The sequence below is a fragment of the Magnolia sinica genome, chromosome 12 (assembly GCF_029962835.1).
Source record: "Magnolia sinica isolate HGM2019 chromosome 12, MsV1, whole genome shotgun sequence".
NCBI classification, from domain to species: domain Eukaryota; kingdom Viridiplantae; phylum Streptophyta; class Magnoliopsida; order Magnoliales; family Magnoliaceae; genus Magnolia; species Magnolia sinica.
Window position 1 is genome coordinate 25,132,658 of NC_080584.1, and position 21,559 is coordinate 25,154,216.

Here is a 21,559-nt window from a genome sequence, read left to right on the forward strand (position 1 = left end):
TGGACGGTCTGGATTATAGTTGTATGTCGCATCCTAATAATACATTGATCTCCATTCAAACCGTCCTTTGTCATGATCTGGGCCATCAGGAATGATGTAGTTCCTTCGAACAGAAATATATATGGATTGGATCATTGATTAGTGCCCATATCCAATCAGAAAATGGGTCCCATTGGAACAATGTGGGGCCCACCTCAATCATTCGAGATGGACAAGCCAATAGTAGTTTCCACTGGACACACGCAATCTACAGTTTCGGGGCAAAAAAGGATTTTTAAATTCCTCTTCAAAAGGCAAGGGTCAATGTGTCAAAATTCCTTAAAATTTTTAAAATGTGTCATAAGTATAGGTTGTTGGGGAAATGGGTTTAGTTTCTATTTTTAAGAATTTGGGAGAATCAAGTGTCTAAAGCTGGCTTGGGATATCAAAACCTAATCTGCAATTTGTAGCCAATGGATCAAATTATGAAAGAATGGAGGGCCCGAGATTGGGGAGGTGTTGCAGCACATGCATTAACATTGCAAATATAGGAGAGATCCTGGCCAATGAATTGGTGGGACCAACCACTAACATGCCCTGCAAACAAAATACATCCATCCACACATTCGATGTGCCACAATCACACAAGATAGAAAATCATCAATGACCTTATATGATCCATGTACATGTTTAATAAAATGATTTTTTGACCAAACAATCAATATAGTAGGACTCACCCGATGTATGTGTAGAGATCAGCATGTGTTGATACGCAGATGAATGAAAAAGGTAATTCAAGCAAGTGGACTTTTCATTTTCCCCAATTTCTCACCTGTGGCAACATCGCATATGTGTGCAATATCCAAGCACTTAATCAGGTGGATTCCACAAAATAAGATGCCCTGTTTGAAAAATCTCAGACCAATCATTGCATAGGCTTAAAGAGATTGGAAATCACAAGAAGAATTCATAATCATTCAGATATTGGATACATCATGAAGGTAATAAAGAATATATTTTAAAAAAGAATGAAAGAAAGAAAGAAAGATTGTAATGAGAAGATCAACACCATGATGCGACGATCGATCCATGGAACTCGAGTTGGTCAAAGCCACATAGGCAATGAATAATCCAAATCTAAACAAAAAAATTGTGATTAGAAGATCAACACCATCATGTGACAATCAATCCACAGCTTGAGTTGGTGAAAGCAACATAAGCAATGAATACTCCAAAATCTCTTTTTGTTGGGCCAGATGCAGACCTAAACAACCTCCCTCTCCTTGTGGTAGAGATTCTCTCTATAAACTAGGCCTAGAAACCCTAGCTTATGTCTCTCTTTGAGGCTATGTAAAGCTGCGATAATCTCCCACTATAACTCATTCCATTCACGCAAGTAATAGAGAGGGGTTTCCATTATATACATGTTTAAGAACGCGAAAATACTTCATGCATTTTCTCTATGTAGGGATTTTATACAAGCAACAATAAGAAAGAATATTAAGATTTTAAAGAGAATTTATCTAAACTAGATACGTAGTTGTAAACATCTACCAAAAAGGGAGGCTTATGGTGTGAGCTAGAATCCACTTTCCATAAAAGCCCCATCTTTCTACTAACAATATTAAAGATTAGGTGCATCCATTGGTCACACTAGAATTGGACTGTATAGATATCTATATGTCCAAGATCCAACGATACAAAATATGCTGTCACAAAAGGTATAATGACTATCCGGGTTGCCAAGCACACCACAAAAACGAAGATCAACTGAAAGAGAAGACGAAGAAGAAACTTGCAAACCGTGCATGCCGAATTTAGATTATCAATGAATTTCTATTCATGGTTACCAAACCGATTACCATAGGGACCTTATTCTTGACAGAAGGCATAGGCTAAGTGAGCCGTGATGATGAATGGGTATGATCTCACACATACACACACTGGCACATGTGGCAGTTGATTGCCAAGCCTATATGATGATCAAGATTTCATTTTTTTTTTAAAAAAAAGGCTCACACAGTGGACCCATCGATGATGGGATCTTGCACATTACTCGTTGCTGCAGGAGAGATGAGTTTCCTGGCTGTGGATATCATCGCCTAAGTTGAGTACCCATATAAGAACACTACACATTGAGAGGGTAGAATCACAATCATATTCCTTGATGAGCAGATCAACTTGGTAAGAGGGGGTAGAATCACGAGGTTCGCTCGAATCTGGGTCATCTTCCAATGATCCAAACCATTTCATATGATTGATCTTACTTCGTATGGTGGAAATTCAACAACTAAAAGCTCTCAATTGGATTATTTCAACCCTCCGCTTATTTGGCTCTTTTGCTTTGAAAATGAACTGTCACCATAATCTTTGTGTAATCGATGGGTTGAAATTTTCAATCTGGGATTTTCTTCAGGCATCCCGCATCCAAGGGGAGCCTGTTAAATAACAATTTGGATCATTGGCAATAACCCAAATCCAACGGATATGGGTCCCAACATATCTTATGGCAATAGCTAGGGATGTATTCGAGCAAATTTCTAGATTTACAATCATATTCTTTGGTGAGCTCATCAACTGGGTGAAAAACCTGCTCGATATTTCCAAACGCGTGATAGTTTGGTCTTGTGCCTCTATGTATAGGTGTGTGAAGAATATACGTGTGGGAGAGGAGGTGCCCAACCTTTGCTTACATTTGAAAGAGAGAGAAGAGGACCTTGTAAGAAGGACATTTTTGTCCTAAAATTTTGGACAAAGAAAGCTACATGGCTAGAGGCAATGAGGTTTGCTAGAATACATCCTAACAAATTACTATAGGATACACACAAAGGCTAAAGCCTTTAGATCTTGCGCCATCTTTTCTGATCCAAACCATTTATACCATGGGCCTGGTGGTGAAATGACATGGCGAAATTTGATTGGTGGGGCCGTACGCTGTCAGAGATGGTCCGAGGGCATACTAAGTCGAAAAACCCTAAAAAGTCCTGGGGCCATCTCTAAAAGCGTACAGCCCCACAAATCAAATCTTATCATATCATTTCACCACCGAGGTGGGTGGTGAGCTACCCCGCCACCCAATCCGTGTCCACCATACACAATGCCTTTTAAGACATGTTCGGATCATAAGTTACTTTACATAAGCCACTTATAATACCTCAAGAAGCTTATCTTGGCTTCTACTGATTTCGCAGATTAAGGGTTGTTTGGTAAACAACATACTTATCAGCTAAAAAGTAGAAAAGTATCTTTGGTTTCCAACATCACACAAGTATGTATCCCTCAAGTTTGTTTGGTCCACCCTTAATATCTGCCGTCCATCATGTGGGGCTAACCTTTGATGTGGACTATTCATTATTTTGGGCCCACCTTGGCCCTATCTTCAATGTCAATCATCCATCGTCTGGGGCCTACCTTTAATGTGGAGTGTCCAGCTTGCGAGGCCTACCTTAGATGTGGGTCATTGGATATAGGGCATTCATCATCAGGGGCCAACCCTTGATGTGAATTGTCCTCGTGTGGGGCCCACTTTGATATGGGTCATCTACAAGTGGGGCCCACCTTCATTATCCACCACCCATCATGTGGAGCCCACCTTTGATGTGGACCGTCCATCACGTGGGCCTAACCTTTGATGTGGGCCATCCATCATGCAGGACCCACCTTGGATGTAGGCCATTTATCGTTATGGACCGACCTTTAATGTGGATCATTTATTATGTGGAGCCCACTTTCATGTGGATCATCCATCATGTGGGACCCACCTTCAATATCTACCACCTATCATGTGGAGCCCACCTTTGATGTGGACCGTCCATTATGGGGCCCACCTTGATGTGGGCCATCCATCATGTAGGGCCGACCATCAATGTCCATTGCTCATCATGTGGGACCCACCTTTGATGTGGATTGTCCATCGTGTGGATCCCACCTTCAACGTGGGTCATCCATAATGTGGGGCCCGCCTTGGATGTGGGCCATTCACCACTAGGGGCCGACCTTTGATGTGGACTGCCAATTGTGTGGAGACTAACTTGATGTGGGACATCCATCATGTGGGCCCACAATCAATGTTAATTGTCCATCACGTGGGGCCCACCTTCGATGTCCACTGCCCATCATGTGGAGCCCCCTTTGATGTGGACTGTCCAGTGTGGGCTCCACCTTCGATGTGAGCCATCATGTGGGCCACCTTTGATATGGACTGTCCATTATATGGAGAGAGAAGGTAGAAAAGTAAGAAGTTAGAAAGCAAATCTTTTTTGCTTATGGTTGTAAGCAACTTAAAAGGTGTCAAGTCACTCTAGAAAAGGCCATTACCAATCTAACTTAAAAAGTAACTTTTTTGCTTACATAAATAAATTTAAAAAAAAAAACTACTTATGGGAGTGTTGCCGAACAGGCCCATGACCCTAAAAACTATCCTCCCGATCAATCAAAATCAGATCAGAAGCAGCAAATTGGATTGATTATTTGATCAGGTATACTTCCTCTAGCCCATTGGAATATCAATAAGATCATGCCTCTCCACCCGGTCATTGAATTCCCGCATGCTGCTCACATTATCACCAATTATTCATTGGACACAGGTCACTCTTTGAGCTATCGCTAAAGTTGAGCTTAAGGAGTCCCACAAAAGCAGCTACCAATCCTTTTGACATACTTCCCCCTATGCCACCATCTCTCACAATTTTCTCTAACACAACTAAAGGCCTTCCAACTTATCTGCATGTGAAATCAAATACTACCAGAGCCTCCCATTTTCGCAAATGCAGCCAGGGTTACAGATTCCTCTAATCTTCATCAGTTTCAAGTATTTTCGCAAATGCAGTCAGGGTTACAGATTCCTCTCATCTTCATCAGTTTCAAGTATTTTGCAAAAGCTTTCAAACTAGGCCCACAGCTTGTACAAAATTGCACCTACTAATATCTCCTCAAAGCTAAGAAGCCGTCAATAAGCACATTTTTGCTGTCATATGAAAAAGCATATATACAACTCTCCTTTGACATCCACTTCACCAAAAGATTCTGTCCTTGGGAAATAGCAAGAAGACTAACCAATTTTACCATGAATGTTCTCGTAATCTACACTATAGACTCACAAGAGTTTCAACATAAGGTCATGGGTTCGAGCACACATTGTGGTGTGAGTGTGTGGGTGTGTGTGTGTGTGTGGGAAAAAAAAAATCTACAATATGTAAATGATGTGATGGAAAATCCAAAGCCACCAAGCCCATCCACAAAAGGAAAAATGAAATGGATGTATCAAAGCAAGCAACAAAAACATTGGGTCTCTTCAACTCAGGGCAAAGACCTTTCACAAAATAGATAATAATGCAAATGTCTATAATTTCTCTCTAACTAGTAAGAGAAACCAAACAAATCTAGGAAATGCGTGATGTGATGGAAAATCCAAAGCCACCAAGCCAATCCAGAAAAGAAAATACGAAATGGATGTACCGAGGCAATCACACAAAAAGAAGAGAAGAGGTAAGCAACAAATGCATTGGCTCTCTCCAACTCATAGCAAAGACCTTCCACAAAATAAATAATCATCCAAAAGCCTATAATTTCTTTTTGTAACTAGTAAGAGAAGCCAAACAAACCTATACCCTGAATACCATCTACACAATCTAATCTCAGCCCTGTATTCTAAATCTGACTAAAAGAAATCATAAATCTTCAAAATATCCTTTATTTTTTCTATATCATCTTATTGTCATCATCATAGCCTCCACCATGATTCCTGTTTCACTAATCGCAAGATTTCAATAAGGTATTATCATGATTGATTGGCAAAAGCCTGGCATCCAGCTGCCCCGATGACATCAACCCTCCATTAATCGGGCTTGGGAAGCATTGGAACATTGCTACCAGGCTTAGTTACCCATAATTTATTTTGCATACCCCTAATTTTTATATAAATAAATATTAATAATCTACCTTAACCTTTGGGCATATTTTATACAACCAAAATAGAATTTAGAGTAAATGTATAAACTATCCTCAATCTCCAAAAGACAACTCAGATTTCATCAGAAAAATGCACCCCAGCTGTATGTTGGTATTGCTCTATTAATGTCAGAGTTACATGCTCCCAGGCCACTGGGAAGCATACTTCTCAGGGGAGTAATTGTCTTGCTCCTTTTTTATTTCTCTTACCTTGTAGTAACACCTCTTGAGGAATTAAAATGGAGTACCATCTTGAAAAATGTGCATTGCATGTACGCCATTCATGTATAATTTGTACAGATTATACAACCATGTCATCTCCTCAAATGCCGGAACATTTTAATGCTTCCACAACTGAAAGCATGAAACAGACAGTCAAAAGTCTCAAACTACCACAAAAGCAATGTGAGGAGAGTTTAGTGCGGTTGTGGACAATTTGACTTCATCATTCTCCTTAATGTGGAAAGAAACTCCTCTTTAAGTTTTGCATCTGTGTCTGCACCTTCAACTCAAAACCTTTTCTTGGTCTTTTCCAATATTCTTTGGCAAACACTCTTCCTTGGGGCATTCATCATAGACCAGAACTTGATCAAAGAAAAAAAAATGCTGCATCTGAGATCCTATTGAGCAAAGGATGTACGATCATTTATCCCATTACTCCCACCAACGATTATTCCACTCTTCATGTAACCTTCAAGGTTTCACTATAATTAATGCTCCTTGTAAAAGGTTGGCCTTATCCATTGGTCACATTAGAATTCATCTGTATACATACAATATCCAAGATCCAACAGTACAAAATATCCTGTCCCAAATGGTATTGTGACCGTCCAAGGTGCTAGGCACACTACAAAAACAAGATCATCTGAAAGAGAAAAGGGGGAAATAAAAAAGAATTTGCAAATTGTGCGTGTCAAATTTTGACTATTGATCAATCTCTATTCACAGCTGCCAACCTGATAACCATAGTGACCTTATTCTTGAAAGAAGGCATAGGCAAAGTGGTCCTTGTTGATTAAAGGCTAGGATCTTACGCATTGGCACATATGGCAGTTGATTGCCAAGCCTATATGACGATCAAGACCTCATTAATATAATAAGGCACACACAGTGAGTCCATCTATGATGGATCTTGCACATTACTCATTGCTGCAGATAAGATGAGTTTCCTGGCAGTGGATATCACCAAAGTCAAGTACCCATATGAGAACATTACACATTGAGAGAGGGTAGAATCACAATCATATTCCTGAGCATATCAATTTTGTAAGAGAGGGTAGAATCGTGGGGTTTGCTTGAATCAGTGTTTTAAATAGCGAATAGTGTGTAGTGTAGCGCTTACCCCTCTGAAGTGTGAGGTGTAAGCTACATAGTGTGTAGCATAAGCTACATGCTGCTAGATTTTTATTCAAGGTTGCATTTGGTTACACCAATTTCATGATATTTTGCACTAAATTATACTGATTAATAATGAAACTTAACAAAATTGCATGATATTTGGTGCAAAAAAATGCAACCTAAAGTAATAGGAAAGGACGGTGCTTAAGTATAAAGGTAAGGAAGGCTATATGTGACTTGATCTATTTTCATGAGCTATGTAGCGTTAAGGCTATGCTGTGCTATGTAACGTAGGCTACACACTACATAGCATAGCTATTTAAAACACTGGCTTGAATACATCCCACCATATTGCAAATACGATACATCTGGACTTCAGCCTTTGAATTTGGGTCATCTTCCAATGATTCAAACCATTTATATGACGAGTCTTACTTCATATGGTGGAAATTCAACAACTAAAAGCTCTCAATTGTATTATATCAACCCCTTGCTAATTTCGTTTCAACATTGAGGTCTTGGTATCGATTCCCTAGAGGGGGTAGCTAACAGTGAAGTGTGAATTGACAATGGGTGTACTAACAAAAAAAAAAAAACCTTGCTAATTTGGCTCTTTTGCTTTGAAAATGAACCGTCACCATAATCTTTGTATCATCAATGTGTTGAAATGTTCAATCTGGGATTCTCTTCAAGCATCCCGCATCCAAGGGGAACCTATTAAATGAACAATTTGTATCATTGAAAAATAAAAAACAAATCTAGAGGATAGAATCCCAACATATCTTATTACAATACATGGGGATGTATTGGAGCAAACCTCAAGAATTACAATCATATTCCTTGGTGAGCGCATCAACTGGGTGAAAGAATCGTCTCGATATTTCCATACGCGTGATAGTTTGGACTTGTGCCTCTATGTATAGGTGTGTTTAAGAATATACATGTAGGAGAGGAGATGCCAACCCTTAAATTACATTTGAAAGAGAGAGAAGAGGACCTTGTAAGGACATTTTTGTCCTAAAATTTTGCACAAAGAAAGCTACACGGCTAGATCGAATGAGGATTGCTAGAATACATCCTAACACATCACTAGAGGATACATCGGGACTTCACCATTTGGATCTTGGGTCATCTTTTCTTATCCACATTGTTTATACTATCGTTGGTGAGTAGCTCACCACCAAGGTATTCAAAATCGGTTAAGTAATGGTAATGGTCATAATTGTTACACATTACGGGTTGAAACGGTTGTTACAGAAAAAACAGGTCGTACGGTCCAGTAACAATTTTTTCAAAAAAAAAAGGCCCATTACAGCCCGTATCATAACAGTAACGGTGGTAGCCATTATGGCCACCCTTACCGTTTTGGAACACCTTGCTCACCACCCATCTCGGTGGTGAAATGAAGCAGCGAGATTTGATTGGTGGGGTTGTATGTTGTCAGAGATGGGTCGAGTGCATACTTGGCCAAAAAAAAAAACCTTAAAAAAGGGTTGGGGTCATCTTTGACAGGGTACGGCCCCACCAATTAAATCTTGCTATGTCATTTCACCACCAAGGGGGGTGGTGAACTACTCACCAATCACCACCCAATCCACGTCTGTATGCGGAACGCCTTTTAGGGCCCATTTGGATCATAATTTACTTTATATAAGCTACTTATACCTTGAGTAGTATATCTTAGTTTCTACTTATTTGGCAGAGAAGTGTGTTTAGTAAACAACATACTTATCAGCCAAAAAGTAGAAAAAAATATGTTTAGCTTCCAACATCACATTAGTACCTATCCCTCATGTTTGTTTGGTTCACCCTTAACATCCACCATCCATCATGTGGGGCTAACCTTTCATGTGGACTATTCATGGCCACAACCATCCATTTTGTAGGGCCTACCTTCAATGTGGAATGTCCAACTTGCAAGGCCCACCATCGATGTGGACCATCCATTATGTCGGACATAGGATGTGGGTCGTCCATCATGTAGAGCCCAACTTTGAAGTGGACCATCCATTATGCGAGGCCTGCATTGGATGTGGGGCATTCATCGTTAAGGGCCAACCCTCAATATGAATTGTCCTCATGTGGGGCCCACCTTCAATATCCACTGCCCATCATGTGGAGCCCACCTTTGATGTGGGTTGTCCGTCATGTGGGACCGGCCTTGGATGTATGCCTTTTATCACTAGCGGCCAACCTTTGATGTGGACTATCCATTGTGTGGGGCCAACCTTGATGGGGATCATCCATCATGTGGGTCCCACCTTTAATATCCACCGCCTCTCATGTGGAGCCCACCTTTGATGTGGACCATCCAACATGTGGGGCCACACCTTTGATGTGGGCCATCCATCATGCGAGGCCCACCTTTGATGTGGACTATCCAACATGTGGGGCCACACCTTCAATGTGGGCCATCCATCATGCAGGGCCCACCTTTGATGTGGGCCATTCATCATTAAGGACCAACCTTTGATGTGGACCATCCATTATGTGGGGCCCACCTTGATGTGGGTTATCCATCATGTGGGGCCCGCCATTAATGTCTACCACCCATCATGAGGGCCCCACCTTTAATGTGGACCCCACCTTCAATGTGGGTCATCCATCATGCAAGGCCCACCTTAGATGTGGGCCATTCATCACTAGGGCCCAACCTTTAATGTTGATCGCCCATTATGTGCAACCCACCTTGATGGTGGGTAATCCATCGTGGGCCCACCATCAATGTTCATTATCCATGTGGGGTCCACCTTCAATGTCCATTGCCCATTAAGTGGAGCCCACCTTTGATACGGACCATCTATCATGTGGGCACCACCTTTGATGTGGGTCGTTATGCGGGGCCACCTTTTATACAGACTATCCATTACATGGGGGGGGGGGGGGGGGGTTGTGGGGATGGCTGTTGCGATAAGGTATTAAATTACTTCTGAAATGGTGATTGCCAAACTAACTTAACTTAGGAAAGTAACTTTTTTGCTTCCATAAGTTATATTTAATAAAAAAGTTAAAAATAAAATAAAATAAAAAACTACTTATGAGAGTGTTGCCGAAAAGGCCCTTAGAGTGACCCTCAAAAGCTTTCCTACCAATCAATCGAAATCAGATCGGAAGCAGCAAATTGGATTGATTATTTGACCAGGAATACTTCCTCTAGCCCATTGGAATATCAATAAGATCATACCTCTCCACCCGGTAATTGAATCCTCGCATGTTGCTGCACATTATCACCAATTATTCATTGGATACAGGTTACTCTTAAAGCTGTCACTAAAGTTGAGCTCGAGTCCCACAAAAGCAGTTACCAATCCTTTGGACACACTCCCCCCTATGCTACAATCTCTCACCATTTTCTCTAACACAAAACTAAAGGCCTTCTAACTTATTTGCATGTGAAATCAATACTACTGATGCCTCCCATTTTCACAAATGCAGCCAGGGCTACAGATTCCTCTCATCTTCATCAGTTTCAAGGATTTTGCAAAAGCTTTCAAACTAGGGCCACAGCTTGTAAAATTGCACCTACTAATATCTCCTCAAAGCTTAGAAGCCATCAATAAGCACATTTTTGCTGTCCATATGAAAAAGCATATATATAATTCTCCTTTAACATCCACTTCACTAAAAGATTCTGTCCTTCAGAAACGGCGAGAAGAGTGACCAATTTTACCATGAAGTTTCTTGTAATCCACAACACAAGTGATGTGATGGAAAATCCAAAGCCACAAAGCCGATCCACAAGAAAATATGAAATGGATGTATCAAAGTAATCATGCGTGAAAAAGAGAAGAAGCAAGCAACAATACCATTGGGTCTCTCCAACTCAGGGCAAAGACCTTCCACAAAATAAATAATAATCCAAAGTCTATAATTTCTTTTTGTAACTAGTAAGAGAAACCAAACAAGTCTAGGACATGCGTGATGCGATGATCCAATGGAAAATCCAAAGCCACCAAGCCAATCCAGAGAAGAAAATAATAATGGATGTACCGAAGAAATCATTCAAAAAGAAGAGAAGAGGCAAGCAACAAATGCATTGGGTCTGTCTAACTCATGGCAAAGACTTTGCACAAAATAAATAATCATCCAAAAGGCTATAATTTCTTTTTGTAACTGGTAAGAAAAGCCAAACAAACCTAAACCCTGCACGCCATCCAGACAATCTAATCTCAGCCCTGTATTCTAAATCTGACGAAAAGAAATCATAAATCTCCAAAATATCCCTTATTTTTTCCATATCCTCATCATTCTCATCGTCATAGCCTTCTCCATGACTCCTGTTTCACCAATCGCAAGATTTCAACAAGGCATTTTTTTAAGAGGTAACAGAAACTTTATTGATAAAAACAGGATACAAAAAGAGAGGATCCTCCAGCTGAGGTATCGGGAGGATTAACCTCCGATGCAAAGCAAATTACAATCCTTTAAGTAAACAAAATTAGAAGCCCATTCTACTAGAAACTGCTGGACTTTCTGGATAGTTGATCCCGCCGATTTTGAGTTTCCATTGAAGCATCTCCCGTTTCTTTCTTCCCAAATCGCCCACCAAACAGCCAAAAGGCTCATTCTCCAAACCGTGGTCTTTTGCTTCCCTAATTTTGGCCTGTGCCAGGCTTTTAGCAAACTATCAGAAGAACTTGGAAAGCACCAAGGGATATTGAAGGAGCTGAGAATGGCTAACCACACCTAAAAAGTGTAGGAGCAATGAATGAAAAGGTGGTCCACCGATTCTTCATCAACCATGCAGTGGAGACAGATGTTTGTTATCCCCCTTTTCCTCAAATTGTCCACAGTCAACACTTTCTTTTTTCCGACTAACCAGCCCAAAACCGCAATCTTTGGGGGAACTTTTAGTTTCCACACTTGCCCTGTCATGTCCATATCCTCCACTGAGACGTTTGAGTCTATAGACATGTATAAAGATTTGACCAAGAAAGAAGCTGAGCTATCGCGACGCCATACTAATCTGTCTTCGCTCGTCTGATCGGGTTTGCAACTGATGATGCGACGATGAAGAGCCACAAATTCCTCAATCTCCCAGTCATGGAGATTTCTTCTGCAATTGATCTTCCAAACTTCTTTATCCCCTACTTTTTCATAGCAATCAGCTACCAGGATGGACCGGTTCGGGGCGAGACGGTACATATTCGGAAAGTCCTCTTTAAGAGATGAGTTCCCTGCCCAACTGTCATCCCAGAAACAGGTTTTGTCACCTTTACCTATAGCAAAGCTAACTCCTTTTAGAACCTCCCTCTTGGCAGATAGGATACCTCTCCATAGAGCAGAAGCTTTATAGGCAGAGGATTCCTTAGTCCACCAACCACCCTATGAGCTACCGTACTTGCTTTTGATAAGCAAATTCCATAAAGTCCCATTTTCTATTCCCAATCTCCGAGTCCATTTGCCTAGTAGGGCCCTATTCATGATTTTGAGGTCTCTGACCCCTGCACCACCTTCTTGCAACTACTTACACACCTCCTTCCATACAATCAAATGGAATTTCTACTCCTCCTTTCCGTGCCACAAAAAGTCTCTTCTTAGTCTGTCGAGAGATGCCAAGATCGACACTGGACATTTGTACAAGGACATGAAATAGAGGGGCAGGTTTGACAAGGCTGATTTAATCATAGTTAAACAAACCCCAGAGATAAGTATCTGCATTTCCATCTGGCCAGGTATTTCTCAAATCTTTCGATAACTTTGTCCCAAAAGCGCTTTGGGGGTTTTCTTATACAAAGAGGAAGGCCTACAAAAGTTGTCGGTAAAGTTCCCATTGGGCAATCGAAGCTATCAGCATAGCTTTGAGTATCTTCGTCCTTCATGTTTACACCAAACATCTTGGATTTCACTATATTGATTTTAAGACCCGAAACTGCCTCAAAAACATTGGATAATTGTTCGCAGATTGCTGACTTTTTCTTTTTCTGCTTCACAACATATAAGAGTGTCGTCAGCAAACTGGATGTGGGATATCGGATTCTCCATGCCTTTCACCTTAAAGCCACTGATTAAACCTTCTTCTTGCCCCTTACTCAGCATTCTGGATAACGCCTTGCCGACTATTAAGAATAGGAAAGGGGACAGTGGATCTCCCTGACGCAGCCATCTTGAGCTGCTGATGAAACTTTTTGGAGAGCCATTGAGTAAGATCGAGTAACTAGCTAATCGGTCACATTCCTCTATCCATCCTATCCACTTGTCACCGAAACCCATTCGACCCAACATGTATTTGAGGAAAGACTAATCTACGTGGTCATAAGCTTTTTCAACGTCAAGCTTAATTGTACGCATCCGTTTGTGTACAATTTGTACAGATTATACAATCACGTCACCTCCTCAAATGCCAGAACATTTTAATGCTTCCACAACTGACAACATGAAACAAACAAACAGTCACAAGTCTCAAACTACCACAGAAGCAATGTAAGGAGAGTTATATAAGTGGTTAAGGACTATTTGACTTCATCATTCTCCCCAAGGTGGGAAGAAACCCCTCTTTAAGTTTTGCATATGTGCCTGCACCTTCCAACTCAAAACTTTTTCTCGGTCTTCTCCAATGTTTCTTTAGCAAACACTCTTCCTTGGGACTTTCATCATAGACCAGAACTTGATCAGAGAAAATAAATGCTGCATCTCATATCTTATTGAGCTAAGGAGGTACAAATCATTTATCCCATTACTCCCACCAATGAGCATTCCACTCTTCGTGTAATATTGAAGGTTGCAATATAATAAATGTTCATTGTTAAGAAACTCATAGAAAGTATATTTCATCTCATAGTTTCCATCATAAATGTTGTGCATCAATTCCTCATATTTCAAACTCACATCCTCCTCTTGAAGGATTGGAAAGAAATAGTTATAGGAATCCAAAGATTTAACCAGATTGGTTCAATTCCAATGCTTAATTGCATTGGAAATGTAGTAGTTGTTATAGATCATCTCCATATTCATCCTCACTCAATTGGCTTGATCATCTCACACGTCAGGATTCCAACTAATGAATATACTGAGGAATTTATGAGAAGGAAGCAGAAAGGCAAGCAACAAAGGCAGGGTTTCTACACCTTGAATAAAAAATTAACCATAAAATCAACAATAACACAATTATTTACAATTTCATAATAAGTATTTAAAAGAAATTACACAACCCTAACTAGCCTAAGGAATTATAGATCATCCAATGTGATCTTAGCCCTTCACTTAAAACTTCATTTGAAGGGTCAAGAATCACTAGATATCAACAAAGATAAATATTGGTAAAGTGCCTCAACATTATTTGCTCCATAGTAATCTATTTAAAACCTAATCAAATAAATAAATAAATAAACTTTTAAACCACCCTCATACATTAAAAATAAACCCAAATACCCATCAAATAATGCACCCCCATTGTATCATGGTCATATCTTACTCAATGTCATAACCGTGTGGTCTTTGGGATTTCGTTGGAAAGGAAAGAAGACAGGCTTTCAAACGTGACTGATTAAATGCCTTCAATACTTTTATTGATGCAAACTATTATTGCTACATAGTTGCGATCAGCCAACAATCATCTCTTGAGAACAATCTTTTCCTTTTAATGAATAGCACCAATGTTATTAGGGTATTGCGGTTCCTAATAAAATTTTAGTATTATAGTGAATGGAAGAGATTAGGATGTTGCGGTCCTATAAAAACCATCCTTCTTTCATCTTCAGTCAAGCTAGGGTTTTTGGGTAAAGGGATTGAAGAGAAAAGCTCTGTGAATCCTTGAGGTACAAAAAAAACAGGGGGGGGGGGGGGGCGCGGGGGGAGGGGAAGGGGTGGTGGGGGAGAGGAGGAAATGGAACTGCATTACACAAGCTTCCATTAGCCTGTTTTTTGTCCCAAACTGCAAATGTGATATGAGCTCTTCTTATCTCACTTATGGTTAGGCAAGAGCTTTTCTCCTTGTGCAAATATGCAGATTGACTCTTGGTCATTTTATAGCCTCCTGCAGCATGTCTGGTCATAAACTATATAGAGTAAGCCAACTCCCAACTGACAGTTGTTAAGTTAAGATGGGAGATTGGATTCCGATATCACGCCGGAAAGGCTCAAGGTATAGAAGGAAGATCAGGAGGGAATTTACAGAGGCTACAGAAATCCCTATGCTGCTTGTGGAAAGCTTCCTTGAGAAAATGGAGGTGGTCATTCAAGGTTCAAAAATATTTGGGGCTTCAGATTCATGCAGATGGAGAGGGTGAAAAGAGGTCGAGAGAGCTGTGGGACAGGTGAGTGAAAATGGTTTTCAGGCAGAATGATCTCCCATGCAAAAGGCAAGTACAGGCTAGAGGTTATCAATCACATGATGAACATGCACTCTAGAAATCGAAAGGGTGGGATGCAGAGCAAGAGGGGGGAGGACTATGGGGATGTTAAAGGAAAAGCAACAGAGATCGTAGGACAAACAGCGCAAGTTTCCAATAATTCCGAGATACAGAGTTGCAGAATTCAAAGTGATGATTCTCTTTTGACAACAGGAAGGTGGGCATGGAAGGATGAGGCAGCGGAAGGAATCATGGTGACAGTGTAATCAGCTTTTCCTGATTCCATATAGCCACTGTTGTGCTTTTGATGAACTTAGTCGTCTTTCAGTTTTCTGCACCGCTCTCACCTTTCTTGCATGGGATACGTTTGCAATAATTATAGTGTTTTGGGACGAAGACATAACATTATAGAGTCTTTCTAGGATTTCTACCCATAATGGAAACCCCTCCCTACACATCACCATGCTTAGGAACTTTGCCATTGTCGGTCAGATACGACGCACATGGGAAAGTGGGAAGTGCTAGCAGCCCCTCTTTCATACCAAGTATGCGGTCACACTTCCCTTTTCTTTTCTTTTCTTTCCAATGATCTAGACAATCAAATCCCTTGATCAATAATAGCCCACCAACTGAGAAATTCTAATGTTCGCCCAGTTAGAACCATTATTGACGATCCAAGTACTAGTTTTGCATTGTATCAAAAGTGCACTTTGACGGGATACTTCTTTCAGCCTTAAGATCATTCATGGCTGGTGTGGCTAATGAATGAGAATCGTTAACTACACACGATTATATCAAACCTGTAACATCCCGAGATTTTGGATGCATGTACACACGCAAGTGAATATGTACAACTTACATAAGCTTAGGCATACATGTGGAAATCCATCTCAAAACACACCTTTTACGTGTGCGTTCATAAAAACTGACCATGCATCACCTTATATACATATTAGAGTCCTAATAATTCGATTCACACTCATATTCGTCTAGTGGCTCACCTAACTACCAAAACAAACTATTCAATTTAAAGCTCATAGTATACACTTCAAATCCATTAGTTTAGTTTATACATAGGACTTGCACACTTTGTTAAGGACCATGGCTAAGTGAGAGCCGTTAAAATGCATTTTAGCCATCATTAAATATCATGGGTCAATATTGAGCTCATTAGATAGAGCATGACGAGCTGAAGTAGGATGTCAAGTTTCGCCTAAATCAAACGGTTCAATCTACGATTATCGACGACCTAAAATTCGAAGATATATTAGGAGTTCAAAGTCTCTGGACACTATCACTTTTCCAGTGAATTACGTCCTCTTTTGTATTAAAATAAAACTAATAAAATAATAATAAATAAAATTAAAATTAAAATAAAACACAATACCTATTTATATGTATTGCCAGACGCTTGTTTTAAAGCCTATACTATCTAAAACTCTTCCTTGCTTTCTGTGGTAAATCTAAACTACGATGTTTTTACAGTAGATCTAAACTACCAATTATCCAGACCGTCCAATAGGTGGACCCATTGATATGCTCCAAGCCAATCTCCTAACACCAACCATCCTAGAGTCCCAGCCATACATTAATTTGTAATTTGTCAGCTCACCGAGCTCCACCAATCATCCACAGATTTCAAATTTCAACCCTCTATACTTTATCTATTAGTGAAGCCATAGTTTATAGATCTGCCAACTGGGCCATCTAAATGTCTAAATGAACCATTCATTAGGGAGATCATAGGGTATACATCAAAACTACCAGTTAATTTTTACATAAGACGTCGGTAGACGTTGTTTTGAGTTATAAATAGGTGTAAGCGATTAAATAGACATCTTGGTCATCCTTGAGAGATCAAGGCCCAAACTTGGTCTGTTTATAGAGCACGCAAAATGGTGATCTTTGGTAAAGTTTTGCTCTAAATTGACGGTCTGAAAAGAAAATATATAAGTTGGAAAAGTTTTATTAGAAAAGTGAGATAAGACTCATCCGTCTCCAGGAATGATACATATATTTATTATTTAAAAAAAAAAAAAAAAAACAACTGCAACGTTTTAAGACATCTAGAAACACATGTTTCTTCAAGACTCCGGCAACAACACTTTGTTGCTATCGTCCATCCAGTCCAATATCAATCCATCCGTCACCGTCCGTCTACCGTATGTGAAGCCAACACATGCATGATCTAGGCCATTCACCTGCTAGCCAAGAAACTGTTAACAATCCAGACTTAATCTTCACGATTTCCTATCCTATCATGCAGACCATACGGATAATTGATCTGCTCCATTTCTTAAACTCTATCCTAACAAGACTCAACAAATCACATGGACATATATGATTTCACCAAAAACCACCACGCTGGACCCCACATGATCAAACAACTCGAGGCAACTGGCCGCACCAATTGTGTTCTAAACAAAGTTCCATATTCCCTCACCAAAACAGAAATATTCATTCCTAGTTATTCCATCGGGATTCTTCCTTGAATCATTGAGAAGATTTCTTCTATGATCCCAGTCATCCACGTTGATCTCAGTTAGGGATCAAGATTCATGTGCGGAGAACGACCGCACGTAACATTATCTCCTTCCGCTTTTCATGTACAAACTGAAATTTAAAACTAAAGATCATGAACCATTAATACAAATCCTTCCTGTAACCTCCAGATAATTAGCAAATCCCCAAGCACATTATAGAACTGATTATAGCAATCTTAATATCATATTTTCTCGACCTACTGGGGCATAGCACAAAAACCACTCGAAACGAATCTTCCGTGAACCCACCAAGCCAGCCATCACCGACCTTTGATTTGTGGACACCACAACTACGGTGGGACCTATCCGAGACGTCCACAAGAAACAACTCAAATAAATGTCCTTGGACAAAATCTGCCATTAAAACCAACTCATCTTCCTCACTAACACTATCAGCCACTGATTCTTAAAAACATTCTATCTTATCATCTAAACCGTTCATGAAGCGGACTACTCGAGTACTAGTTCTACTACATTTTTGGACCCATATACTAACATGACAAGGCAAAGTAAATGGGCGGAGTGGATTTCTCATAACATGTTAGTGAATGTCATCAATTGAAAGGCACATGCATGCATGAAAGAATTCCTTTGAAACAATTCCCTAAAAAATAGTTTTATCCAACACAAGCAAAGTTTGAAACAGAAACTACCTATTTTCCCTCCCTATTCAAGATCGACTCTCCTTTATCCTTGGGAGATACTCCTGTTGTTTAATCTGAGCCATTCATTAGTTAATCATAACCGTCTACTTGATTAAACTCATCCATTAAATCTCGACCATCCATATGAGATGTTCTCCATCATCTCTGGACCCTAATTAAATCAAAATACATCCTTATGCAGTCTTTACGTATGTTTTCTAGTTGGTGGGTTGTTTCGAGTAAGAACTTGGAAGAGTTAAATCCTAACCACTCGATATCATCAAATCCAGGCCATATCTTTGGTTGTTAGTGAAACTTCCAGAATTGAGTCCGAAGCTTTTTTTAAAAACCTCCATTTTTCAAAATGCTTCTTGGCGGAAAGACAAGAGAGAAATGAAAAAACCTTAAGTCGCATTTGATACAGGTTAGTGATGGATATTTTAATTTTATTCTCCCATAATTTAGAATTATTCTTTAAGATCGATGCAATGAACGAGTTGGATTGACCACACGTTCATCGCATCGGCCTATTGATGCATGTGATGAAAATAGTAAATCTTAGGCAAAATCTCTTGCTATAGAGATTGGTGTGGGATTGCCTGGTTGAATTAGATTAGATCCATGTTGACCATATGATTCCTAAGGCTAAGATATATCAAGGCCTCAAAATTTGGAGTGATCTAACCACCGGGTGGTCCACACCAATCAAATTGAATCGCAATCATTATATTTGCTAATCAATAAATTTTTCGATTCATCGGATCCGATACCATATAAATTGACTCTAAATTAGATCAATTCATGATTTCGTTTACATTATTCATTAGGGATCCTAGATTTAGACATCTACGATTTTCAATGGATTTACCTCTACCAAGTACAGGTGAGTGATCCCAACCTGTTTCCTCTCCGTCGTACTTAAAGTAGTTGTTTGATTGATATGTTGAGTGCAATTCTTTGTATTGGTTGTTTTATTGTATTTTTTTAAGCTTGAAATTCTATAGATATAACATAATGATATATGTGACAACATGCTAATATGATGCATCGATCATTTTCATTCATTCATGTCATGCATAGCGCACCTGCGTTGAATCCTGGGGGCACGCCCTGGAAGACCCGTAGGTACTTACAGTACCGGGTGACCTAGGGGACCATCCCTGGATGCCCACAATATGTGGAAGCCTACCCAACGAGGGGAGATGCGGGTTGATGGAATCCAACTCTAGCAAGTGGACGGATCTACCCACTTGATGCATTCATGCATCCATGCATTTCATAACATCCATACATTTCTATTTTAATTATGACGTGTATGAACCATGATGGGTTCACTCACTAGCCTAGCCAGCTGACGTTGTGGATTGATAACCGTATAGAGACGAATGAAACAGGAATAAAATGAAGACCGTTTCCCAGATGAATCGCGGGACCATGTGTCGTATTTGGCAAAAGATGAACATGCTATGATGAACTAATGACTCATTTAGGAGTTTGATTTCGTTTTATATCTATTTGTACATAAATATGATGATCATTGAAAAATATTTGATTTATTATTTTTAATTTATTTTATTTTTGTTGAATGAAATTTCAAATGAGTGAGCTCAGATGATTCCTGTTCAGACGATGTGGTTTTGAATATATGATGATGGAAATTATAGGAAGGTAATACAAACATGGATTAACGGATGCTAAAATTGGATGCGAACTTAGAATTCATTAAATTGTGCCTCTAAACAACTATACGAAGATTGAATTAAGTACACTCAGTGTACGTGTCATGGACCGAAACTCGGGTCTGAGGGTGCACACTCTGTATCCGAATTTCGGGGCGTGACAAAACCTTAGAACCAAATCATGCCCAAACACACCACACCCAATCCAAAAATAGATATTCTACTACTGGAAAAGGAAAAACAATGCAATAACCAGTGAATAATCGAAGCTCTCACCAATTATGATGGCCTACATCATATGCCCCATGTGTGAAAACATGTAATCGAACAAACCTTAGCCCAAGGTTTGTAGAGAAGATTAAAAAATATCCCAAAAGTTACTAAACATTTTTTGTTTATTGAGCTTTCATATGAAGGAAAACAAAGGAGAAGCCCTAGCACTAATTTGAGCCTTCCATCAAGCATAAACTATGGGCTGGATGTTATAATCGCAACCCTACAATCTTATTTTAAAGGAAAAATATTAAAATATCCCTATTTACTTAAGCTCATGAGCACGCAAAAAAAACCAAAATTCGCCCAAAAATAAGATAAAATTCGGAACTAAAGGAAAATGCCACCAAAAGACCCTTTTATGACCTGAAAGTGTATCAAGAATACCACAATGTGTGGTCCATTGATAGGTCTCTCGATTTGACCCATTATGAAAAATATTTAGGCCCTTGTCCACGCTCTAATTGATCCAAAAACTCGACAAATACATCAGCCCGATCCATCCACATTAGGTAGCCCACATCCTCATTATCCGTTGTCCACTGCTCTCTATGGTGTAAGATCAGCAACATTGAAAACATTAGAAGTGTCACTCTATGTGGTAGCTTAATGCGATAGACGTTATCATTAATCCGCTTCAAGATCCTGCATAGCCCAAATCTTTTTTTGCTTTTAACTTGTGAGTGCCCAACCCAAACATTTCTTTCATCATATGGGCGCACACTAGATCTCCCTCTTCAAAAACTACTTACTGACATCATCTATCTGTTGCAAACCCGGCATGGGGCAGAAGGTTGACGTCTCCTATGGTTGCTGGTTTTACTCGGACCCAATATTTTAAATATCAACGATATTGGCCAATA

General features: G+C 39.8%; 1 protein-coding gene across 2 annotated transcripts in view; it reads right to left on the reverse strand.

The window, feature by feature from the left end:
• Positions 1–720: 720 nt before the first annotated feature.
• The window catches only part of LOC131221129 (threonine synthase, chloroplastic), a 32,422-nt gene continuing 11,583 nt past the window's right edge, over positions 721–21,559 (reverse strand). Inside the window, exon 2 of one of the 2 annotated variants that reach the window (XM_058216279.1) lies at positions 721–811. The gene's annotated coding sequence lies outside the window, so the exon portion shown is untranslated. Of the gene's footprint in view, positions 882–21,559 lie in introns of both variants that reach the window. The other variant, XM_058216278.1, reaches the window with a different exon arrangement.